The following is a 12,142-nucleotide window of genomic DNA, read 5'->3' as shown; positions in this document are numbered from 1 at the left end:
AGTTATTGCTCTGTTTATGAAGGGACTGAGGAATATCAATGGGAAACATGAAGTATCTTTCTTTGGCTTTAATTCTTTAACCAAAGGATTTAGTTAAAATAAGATGAAAAAATGGAAAGTATTATTACCAATTACAGTTCAGTTGTAGTCTCTTAGAAATAAAATACTCATTTGTCACCATTTTAGTCATCTGACATCTGATAGTTTTTGTCAACGAAAAACACAAGGTTTTGTATTTCATTCCAGGGATATTGTTAATCCTAATGAACTCATTCACTGGCATTGACAGCGATATAATCAAATGTATTCACACTGATCTGGCTGGCATTGAATAATCATGTTTTGGTGGAGTAGAAGGCAAGAGACATCCAATCAATTTGGACTGGGTGCGGGTGAATGCGATCATTCAATATCTTTCAGGCTCTCCAAGTCCGAATGGACTGGATGTCTTTGGCCGTCACTGGCAACCATGGAGTTAATTTATCCATTCATTCATCTTCCATACCACTTGTCCTCACAATCGTCACGGGGGAAGCGAAATCCTATCCCACCCAACCAGGGACAGCAGGCAGGGGACACTGAATTGGTTGCTAGCCAATCACAGGGCAAAATGAAACAGACCACTCACTCAACCACTCATGCTTACTATCACATCGCCACCAAGTGGGAATTGAACCCAGACTGCCCACACCAGAGTATGGCGGAAGAACCACTTCACCATCGGGTGGTCCTTGATTTATTCAATTGCCTTAAATAGAACAGTAAGAATATTGTTCATCTGTCAACTAAATTTGTGGCGTTGTAAATGGTACTTTTGGTCCAAAGTAAAAAAATAAAAATAAAAAATACTATTTTATTTTATTTATTTATTTTTATTTTTTATTTTTTAAATCCTCTTGTACAATGTTTCATTTACAAAAGTTAAGTTAGCGATCCAGAAATACAGAGGGCTAAATTTAGAAACTTTTCTCCTGCTATTTGTGAGACATTTATTCTAAATCTGTACGTTTCCCCGTATAATTCTGCTATCTATGGGGGCAACATGTGGAGATTATCCTATGTTCACATCATATTTGTGCTGTATATGTGAAAGAGGGATGTTTGCACAGCAAAATGAAAAGGATAAACTTTTAATCAGTTCTCTGACTTGCTACTATGCAAGGCTATTCAGTCTTTCTTGTAAAAGACAAGATCCACAGACAATGTAATGTGGGTGGTGGAGAGGATACAATCAAGAGAAAATTGGAAAAATTGGAATCAATTTGAGTTTTCCCTGCTTGTGGCGTTGAATCCTATCATATGAGGATTTATTCCACTGCAGTGTTATGCTCTTCATTTCACAATAACTTCTCATTTTATGGATGGTTGAAATTATCAAGCTGTAAACACCATCCGACAAATTTCAGCATTTGCCCTAGATGCAAGTTACAATATTTTTGAAAGTCCTCCAAAAAATGTGTCAGGATTTAAAAGATTCCATGCTTCATTTTTTAGCATCTTTACCAGCGAATTGAGGCAGGATAATATTTGAGTAAAACTTATTTTGAAGAGTGATTTGGGGAGAGGATACTGTACATGAGTGTACATTATGCTAAAAAAAATAACAGTAATCCCAGTGGCATTTTTTCATCTCTCACACATCTCATTTCGCCATGCAATGAGTAGCAAAAATGGAAATCATTAAAGAATACAAAAAAATAACAATAAAAAAATACAGGCGCGTAGGATTGCAATAATTCCTTTTTAGTCTACAAAATAATAAGGTCCCTTTTGAATATCTTTGTCTCATTAATATGCTAATGGGGTTCATTAGCCGTAACCTTTACATGGAAAATTGGTAAAAAGCATGTATTCACACTGCGATGTGAAATCTCATACATTCTTGATTCATACTGACCAAGCATTTTCAGTCATTTATAGAACATAATGTAATGTAATGTATGTTACTTAAATCGGAGCCACATATTTTTTAACTGATTTCATTCTTGGGATGTTCACACTGAAGACTTTTAATAAGTTATAATCATAGTATTATCATTTTAACAGATGCAAATTCATAGATATCCACACACGTCTATCATTGCCATCATTTTTACTCCATGGAGGTTGTGTTGGGCTGTAACCATGGAGAACAGACTGGTAATGGCAGCCTGACTTTCTGGCGCTCATGCTCTGTGGTCTATCTGGGACTAAACACTGAGAAAGCCAATCGATAAAGTCGGCCTAAGCCCTCCATCTGTTTCCATGTTCTACTGAGGTGAATCACATTCAGATCAAATGTCCAGCATGGGTTGTGGGATAGAGTTTCAACTCATAGATGTTTGCTTGACTTGGGGTTATGGTCATTTTTTTCAAATATTCGCTTGTTCTTTTCTTATGACTGGTCCCATTAAGGGTCGCCGCAGTGTGTCCTTCATCTGCATCATTCTTTTAACACCAACTGCCCTCATCTCTTCCTACCTTCTCTTTGGTCTTGCCTGATAGTTCCCCCCTCAAGCCCCCTCTCACCAATATACTTGCCATCTCCTTGACTGTTACTCTGATTAAATCATGTTGGCGGAAAAGGCAATCATCTTGTCAGTATTTCATACACTGATTTTTTTTTCATTTTAATGCATGTATATTTTGACAGGGCGGTCTCAAAGTATGATCTGATAAGTGCAAACTAATAATTAAGCCTGCATATGGGTAATGATATTTTAAATAGCCAGGTGTTGATGTACAATTTTTCCACTCACACAGGCGTAAGCAGTGACCTAATCACTGACAATGTAGCGCCCGACACCATGTAATTGTAGTATATAGAGAAAGAGGCTTATGAAGAAGTTTGAGGTCACCAATAGTTTACTTGTGGTAATGAGCTTTTTGCTGGAGCAGTCACTTTGACGTAGTAAAACAGCAGGACAGACACTGTTGTTTGTAATGACATAATTAGGATTCCATTACATTTGGGTTTTAGTGAAGAAACTTCCTGCAATGTACAGTGTGAAGGGAGGTCAAAGTTTTGCTGTATTCCCAACTGCTGAGAAATGTCTCACTCCCCTCTGGTACAAATACATTTTGCCCTTTTGATAAATGCATAATCAAGGTTAAAGCCAGTCTGGCATCCTGTTGATTAAAATGAAATGAAAAAAATTATTGTAAATCTGAAAAAAGGGATAGGCTCCAGCACCCCTTGCAGCCCTTGTAAGGATAAGAAAAATGGAAAATGAATCAAATTTTGACTACTAGTGAATTCCAAATTGGCATTTGACTTGTGAGAGTCCACTTTGTAAGTGTTATGAGAAGTAGATCTCATACCTGCAAACATCACCCAATTTCTCCCATTATTAATGATTGCAATTCCCCTCATTAAGTGATTACAAACAGTACAAATGCATTGCGGCACATATTTTCTCACATAGGGCGTACTTTAAAGTCTTAGATTTTCCCCAAAGTTAAGAGCCCTAATCAGTTGGTGCGCCTTTTGTATGCACTAAATTCAAGATTCTGTAGATGTCGCTGTGTGACGCTGACAGCTTGACTGTCTGGGTACATTGCTTGCTGAAGCGCTATATTTATATAGTAAAAAGGGCAGAAGTGACTGACACATGTGCCCATATCATGCTCAAAACATGACAACATTAGAAATCGACGATGCCGTTTTCGTCTGTTACTAGTGACCGAGACAATCCGGATTAGAGCCGAAATGGGGAAGACGAGATTGGTTTTACAAAAAAACATAATTTACATATATATAACATATAACATCATTTTTTAAAACATTTTTCCCATACAAAAGTTGGTTTACGGCGTACCCAATTTGAAATGATCAAAAACCGTATAAAATACAATAATAATGTATAAGTTGACAGGTATGAGATCTAGATCCAAAACACGAACTCAGAGGCAGGAATACAAATGAACAAATGATTTTATTTAATACAAAGAGCACACCAAAAACAGGCGAGTATGAAAACGTACACCAAAGGTAGCACGGGCGAGCTGGAGAGTAAACTAAGGAATGCTAAGTACCACAATAATCAAAACAAAAAATACAACCATACAAAGGCAGGGGAACTAGGAAGTAATGTTGGGCACGCACAGCGTTACAGCGTTAAACCATGCAATCATGTAACAGTCCGATGACGGTGACTCTTGTCTTTAAATACTGGGCGCTCCTACGTTCCATATCCCCGCCTCTACGGGTCAATCAATTGCTGAAAAGACCCTGAATATGATTTTCTAACATAAAAGCTTTTTATCTGGTATTTTGTCAACAAAATAATCATTCACATGCACTATAAATAAGCTACCTAATGAATTAATGTGTTTTGACAGGAGGGTTCATTCCCATCCATTTAATTGTCTTCGCTCATGTATGTTTTAAAATGACTTGCTTGTCCTGCTTTGTAAACGTGCTTACTTCTAGTCATTTGCTACACATACATTATGGATGACAGCTAGGTGGATGAATATAGATAGTTGTCTGCTGAGCAGCTGTATTGTGTGTAATAGTGTCCATATGGAAAGTGGCCTGGTGTTGGTTTGGTATGACCTTGGCTGTGTGCTCTTTGGCAGACTGATAAGGGAGCTTATCCTCTCTAATGGCTTATTTGGCTCAATAGGCAGTGCTGCATCATTACTGGGCTGTGAGGAACCTTTACAGTAGCTTGCAGTGATTTTTTATTTTTTATTTTTTTAACTGTGGTGGTATTGAATCGAAATTCGATGTGGGTATATCTTAAATGTATCATACATTCTGCCTTCAAAAACACAATCAAAGTCATCCACATGAATTCAAAATGATTGTTGGAGAACACTGTTTTACATTTTTTTATGTAAAGCACTTTTTCAGTTCAAATTTTAAATGTCATTTGAAATAGTTTAGGTTTCAGAAAGACATTGGTGGATTATTGTAGGACAGATTCACGATATAAAAAAGTGTGCTTTTATGATACCAGCAAATCATATATCACCTGAATGAACATATCAGATTGTGGACCACCAGCAAAAGACATTGCATGTACATTTGTCATTGCGTGTGTGTTGAAGAAAGGCAGACTAGGCAATCAGACTAGTCTCCATCTATCAAAGATGTAATGGGACTTAGTTTCTGCATTATGTTGCTACATGGAGGTAAAAATTAATGGACGAGAGAAGCTGGGATATCATTTCGAATACTGCTGCCTCATTAATGCTGCGGCCTTGGGGAGGGACATGAACTTGTTAGAATTGTTGTCATCTTTCCTAGTGGTACTCATACATTCATCATCTGTATACAACTGTCATTGATTCATCCATTCATTAATCTTACGTACTGCTTAAAAAACATTCCCTTCTTTAAAAAAAAACACTTTAATATACATACATTTTGCACAATGCAGTTATTTTTGCTAGAAAACTATGGATTTGTTAATTGGCGTTCAGAATTCCAACGAGGAAAATACTTTATTTGAATTCTTAATGGCAAAGTTTCACAGTGTATGAATTGGTATATCAAGCAATCGCAGAAATACAAATATTTCACATGCTCACGTTACACTACAAAAATATTCTGGATTCATAATGAATGCTATTTTTCCTTTAACGTGTGTAAAGGAAAACGTGTTCGTAAGTGATGGTGATGAGTGCCCATTGTTCGGTGTATTTCTAATTTGCAGTCTTTTCTATCTTGGAGCCTCAGCGCCCATCATATCTTTTATGTGCGTCTTTCCGAACTCTCCCTTCTGTGTCAACACTTCATTCTGGCCATCCAATTACTCTGCGGGTCATAGCATTATGATTCCTTTCAGAGCAGCGGTGCCTGTCTTGCACAGAGCTCAAAGATCCATTCAAATTACATTGGCGGCTGGCTTCAGGGGAACCGCTTTGCAAAATGTTGTTTTCAGGCATTTCTCTGGCCACCTTCTAATTTGATCCCCCCCACATATACACCTAATTGAATGTCAGGCCATCACAGAAGGACACTTGCTTCGCCTCAATTAGCATCTTGTTTTCTTGTGTCAAAGCAGTGGAACAAAGCAGACAGAGAAATATTTACTCCTCTCAGGTAATGGACAGAGTTATTATATGATATCATTTATATGCAAATAATATGGCAGGGAGAGCACGTTGATAAGATTACATTATAGCGTATTTGATATGAACTGGAGTTTACAAAACCCTCATTTATTCATCTATCATGATTAGGAGATTGGAACTGCATCTCGAGTTGAGTGAGATCCAGCCGTGGACAGATCTTACACCCTTGATTGGATAAGAACAGATGAGTCATGGAGATCTGTCTTCCTCTCAAAGAGGTGTGGTGGAATCTATCAGAAAACTAGAGATAATGAGCTTTCAGAGAAAAAAAAAACATGGGGATTTTCATATTAGAATTTTTTCTTTTATGATATACTTCTAAAATGCCATCAGTGGTTTTATTTGTTTGTGACATTTTTAACATTTAAACATCTAAAAAGCAACCAAAGAAACTATCAAAAATGACTTTCAAAGGGAAAATAATCCTATTTTCTTGAGTAAGTAACCTACAATAATGAATGTCAGTTGCGTCAGTCGAAATGTTTAGTTGCTATTCACATGGTGAAGTTGGGCTTTGAATCATCAGAGCGATCCAGGTTGTAATTAAGTATACTTGTATGGCACACACATTCAAACTTCTATCACGATACATACTCTGCCAATCAGTACATGTACATTATTGTTTGGAATTTGAAATGCTTCAACTTCTCCAATTTCCTTTGTATCGAGAGCAGCCTTTTTCTTCCATCTATTTAATGTTTTGTAAAATAAAAAATAATGGTCCTCCGCTCTATTTGCGCTCAAACACCAAGCCGTGACATTGAATAACTAATTATTGTGAAAAATATAAATAAAAATGGCGCAACTGCAGAGTGAAAGTCTCTCAACAAAATGCTTAGTTCTTGACCCCAATCTTTTTATGACCATGTTGAAGTGTTATTAAAAGAGTTCATTCATTGGTTAAATATAAATGTACATACAGTAGGTACCCAGTGCTTTTATTTACAGTAATCTACTAGAACTTCCATTACCTTAAATTCAATTAAATTAAACCAAGTTACCAACATGCTAACAAAAAAATCTAGGCTGCTAGTCTGGGCTTTTAGCCACGAATAGGCGGGGATGCCGATTGTTAAATTTAAACTGTACATTTTATTAAGCCTTACACAAATAATTGAATGACAGCCGTGTTTCCCCTAAACTTTGATATATTTGCCTTGTGTGATTTTACAGTTTTCAATACTATATAGGAATAGTCTTAATGAACTAACTGCAAAATATTATTGGAATGATCTTTGGAAAATGGAAAGACATTTCCTTTGCTTCTCAAGTACTTTCTTACAAACTATTAACTGGTTGAAATTACATAGAAGCAACAAGCTGTGCGCAAATGAAAAGCAAACCTTTTTTCTCCCCTGTGGTATCCATTTTCTGCTCCTCTACGTGTCAAAATAAAAAGTTCCGATTGTCTCGGCAGTTTAACAAAAATCAAAGAAATTAACAAATGAATTATGACATTTTATTCATCTCAGGGGGGCAGCTATTTTGTCCAATAATGTCTTTTGTTGTTGTATGTCACACTGACAGGGATGCAGGTTGCATTTTAATGTGACAAAATTGGAACACAACTTTACTATCTGCAACAGTGTGTAACTCGTAATATGGGTTGATGGAGGGACGGCTTGAGCTCTGTTTTCATCACTTCGTGGGTTATGAATGCCAGACAGCCATACGTGCACAAATATAATGATCCTGGATGTGAATTTTTGAAAACTCTCTGACCAAGATAACTCTTGTGAAGTGAAAAAGTTAATTTATTAGTCCGTCCGGTTTGTTTTCCACACGGGTGCAGCTAATTTGGAAAGGTGTGAACGCAGCAAATCTTTGGTGCAGAACAAATCAACCACCTGTTTCAAAGAGCTATTTTGCATCCTTTCTTTGTAATTTCAATAACTTAATAGTTTAATAAGATGTGATGATCAAATGAAATCCAAAGAAAAGAAACTTGAGTACTTGGGCTCATTACTCTGAGACAAAATGTGTCCTCGTTTGACGACTACTTGCCAGAGCTTTGTCAGTTTTAATCAATTCAGCATGACTGTGAACTCAACCACCTAATGCTCTTTTGTTCTTTCCCCAAATGAGCAAGGTGGACAGGCACTGATGAAATATGGGACCCCACCTCAGCATCTACCCCCCTTGCCCCCAGATCCCCCACTTCCATCATGCTTCTGCCCACTTGCATTAATGAGGAAATGAGATCCCCTAATTAATTAGATCTCTGAGTGCTAAAGATGAAGATTACATCGGAATGAAGGTTAGATGTGTCAATCATAGCGTTTTGTGGGATAGACTAAGCGTTCTTTAAGATAAATTGTGCCTCGTGGGCATTATAGGTCTCCGTGTGTGTTGTTAATCGTGCCCTCGCATACACTCGCTTTAATTGAGTCTCGCAGAGAGTGTGTATAATAATGGAAGTGGGAGACTGACATGACTATGAACAATTAAATTCACCAAAAGAAAAGACAATAGATGCAAGTTTAAGTGACAAAATAGTAATGTGCAGAATTTAACCGTCGTAATGCGAGAGAAATACAAAAGGAGGACCAGTGAGGCTTGGCTAAATGTGAGAAAGGAAAAAAAACTTGGGCTTAACACCTAATTGATTAGTGGAGTAGAGAATTTTAGATACTTGAAATGACCTTTTCTGAATGCCAGATGTGTTCACTTTTAGCTTACGTGTATATTCGCTTAAACTGTGATCATATGTCAGTGGAACAGGAACTCACAAGGAGTAAAAGAAAACTGTAACATATCATTGGCTTGTTTCATTCATATTCTGACTTAAAAAAATGAGAGGTGCAATTTGAAGATGGAAAAATAAAATCATAGTTTTGGTCCAGCTTATCAAAACGTGTCATTAAGAGGAACCATTTATTAATGTTGCAGACAAGTCTAGCTCGCTGTGATAAAATGCCATTCCATAGTGTCATTTACTACCAGAGTGCCTCCGTCCCTAATGCTCGCAGCTAGTGGCAAAATGTCAATATTAGCCAAGTTCAAACATTATTTCATTCAAATCACCATGCGGAAAAAAAATACAAGACCTTTTTAAAATTCCAGGGTAATCTACTAGAGTTGCGAGTGGTGGCAATGGCTGCATCCTGAGGTGCTAGAAAAAGGTCAGCAGAGAGAGGAATGACTTTCAAAGGTGGAGGACCTGAGAACGAATGGCTAAAAGGAGAGTGAAAAACGAAGGAGGCATTCGCATGGAGGGCAGCATAATTCGGGTGACACAAGCGCTTTCTGCCCTGAGCTCAATGCATATCTGTCGTAGCAGTCAATTCAGACATCTCCTGGTGATGCCACATTGTCATTGGAACTAAAGAGAGCTTCACTACATTTATTTTCCTCTCGGACGTCCTCTCCTCACCATCCTCCTCTTTGTGACTCTGCCGACTGTTTCATTCTTCACGACTGTTTCCTCTGATGCCGCCCACCTCTTTCCCTCTTTCATGCTTCATTTTTCCCTTCCTCATTGACCTGAGGATAAAGAGTATTTGTCAACAGCTCTTACTCTCCAGTACAGCCCACCCCCCGCTACCCTTCAAGCCAGAATTAATTTCATCCTGTCTCCATGAGAGAGTGCATTGATTGGAAAAGTTTGGCTGTATGCTGAGTACTTTTTATTGTTCTCTTTCCCATGCCACTCTCTCTTTGCTGATGAAACCCAGAACAGTTCATTGCCTCTGCCCAAGCAGACACAATGCTATCGGGGCCCATCTCTCTTTAGGTGACTATCTTTATCGGCCCTTGTATATAGATCTCCACGTTTGCACACCTCTCTCGCCAAAGACATAAATCAGGTCTGTGCAGTTTAGAGGTATGGTGATACATTCATTCTCTTGTAAAAAAAAAAAAAAAAAAGACGAGAAGGCAGACAAGACGTTGACATTGACACAAATTGCAGCATATGTGCCGAGGTCATACATTAATTCTCCTTGTGAAGCCCATCATTGGCTTCCCATAAATCCTGTTAATACCATTGCGGATGGACGTGCAAATTGGAAGTTTAAGTTCTCTGCTTTTATCTAGTTTCATCTATTTGGCGGAAGTGAACAAAGTACCATATTTTCTAAGTGGCTTTCTTCTATGTTGTATGCACTGTTGAGCTATTTCTTCTGTAGATAAACGCACTGACTTATTTTGGTACGTTCGTTTCCATATCAAACATGCCCACTTTGCAATTCGGCAAAGCTGTGGATTATAAATCACAGTAACTGACACTAAATATATATTTTGGGCATATCAGGTCCCCCCAGAGGAAATATTTAAATAGACACTATGTAATTAAGTCTTTGTATATATTTCATTGTATTTTTCCACACTTTTCTCATATTTCTAAGAAATTGATTGACATTGATTTTGAAAGACTGGCAATACGATCACAATCAGACATTAGGTCTAAAGATCTTGAAAAAAATGCTCATTAAGTGAAGATGATCTTTAATGGACACAACAACTTTTTCGATGCTGCAGGGCAAAAAAAAAGTTTTGTTGCAACACTAACGGAACTTTACAGTTGTCTATTTGGAGTGAGTCTAAATGGGAATTCTAGGCACAGCAGGTGTAATTGCTTATGCTCGGAGGGTATGTGAGGGCAGAAGAAGGGAGACTCCCTTATGTAGGACTGTAGGCAATCCCGTTTACTTAGCCCAGCAAGCTTGAGGGAGTACTTTGCTGGCCCAGTGTGATGTACTCCGCAGATACCTCCACTGAAGTACAGTCGCAGGAATTGAGTCAATATTTGACTTATTTTTATAGTAGGAAACTGGGGATTGGGTGGTTGCGTGCGGACGCCATAGGCCAGCTGTCAGGAAGCAGCACCTGGTTTTGACTGTGACCTGCATGGATCAATGCCTTCCTGATAATTCTTGTGGCCTCTGGGCTGCAAAGATAAGAGCAACCTGAAAGAGAAGAAAGAAGCAAAGTCACTCACCAACTCAGCAAGTCAGGATTTATGATCATATAGCACACACACACACACACACAAACACTCATAATTGACACTCTGGTATCGGTAAATGTTGTCGGTTTCCCTTAATGAGCTTGGCTCAACAGATAGTTTTCCCGTGACATGCAGTGATGTGTTGGAGGTTTACACATTGTTTAGGTCATTGAAAAACTAAATATATTGTCTTGTTCCAAAGTTTATTGTGCCATTTTTTATTGTGTCATTAGCCAATATAATGCCCATGGATTCAAAAACTACCAATAGCCCAAAATTTGATTGCATTTAAAGTTGCATTACAGGGGGTAATGTACTGAATTTACAGATATTTTTATCCAATCATTTTATTGAAACTATTTGGAGAAAGTAACAAATAAAGTGTAGCCAATGAAAAGTAGTTTGTCATAAGAACCAAAAGAAAAAAATGAACAATGCATTAGGAATCATTAAATACATTATTTTTATTGTTAGTGGCCCGCCGGATGAGTGGTTAGTGCGTTGGCCTCACAGTTCTTTGGTCCTGGAATAGGCTTTGGACCCCCCGCGTACCTTGTGAGGATGAGCAGTTCAGAAAATAATTTAATGTTTTTTTTTATTGTTCATTTTCCTTATTTATGGATCTGTGTGAATCTTTATATTTTTTTAATTGTCTTTGACAATATGCTATAATTTAATTATTGATTAAATAATCAAGACAGTGGGACTTCATTATCTATACTTATGTTTATTGTATTAGACTTAGAGCTTGGACTCCTAAACCCTCATTCATGTTGATATTACTCAATGACTTTACAAATTGTTTATGTTTAGGGAAAAAGAAAACAACATTCTTATCCCAATGCAGCCATAAAGACTGACGTTACTCAGGTAGCAGCAAAGGTAATCCTTGCTGAGTATTTGCATTTTGATGTTGTAAATCCATCCCTTGGGTAAACATCTCCAAGTTGGCAAACTCTGTTTGTTACGAAGACTGAGTGCGACACACACAAGCGGCAAACTAACACCAGAGGTTATAATCAACTTTAGAGGTGTGCTTATTTGAATGACTGATTAACAGTTTCATTCAATACTCATTAGCCGGCTAACTACTGCTGATCGATTGCTTGATGCATATATTTATATAGCACT

The 12,142-nt window shown here is 37.7% G+C and overlaps 1 protein-coding gene across 1 annotated transcript in view; it reads left to right on the top strand.

Moving 5' to 3' along the window:
• The window catches only part of cdh13 (cadherin 13, H-cadherin (heart)), a 155,483-nt gene that overhangs the window by 100,669 nt on the left and 42,672 nt on the right, over positions 1-12,142 (top strand). The gene's annotated exons all lie outside the window — the stretch shown is intronic.

This window comes from Stigmatopora argus, chromosome 3 (genome assembly GCF_051989625.1).
Source record: "Stigmatopora argus isolate UIUO_Sarg chromosome 3, RoL_Sarg_1.0, whole genome shotgun sequence".
Classification (NCBI taxonomy): domain Eukaryota; kingdom Metazoa; phylum Chordata; class Actinopteri; order Syngnathiformes; family Syngnathidae; genus Stigmatopora; species Stigmatopora argus.
This window is presented reverse-complemented; position numbering and strand designations above follow the sequence as displayed.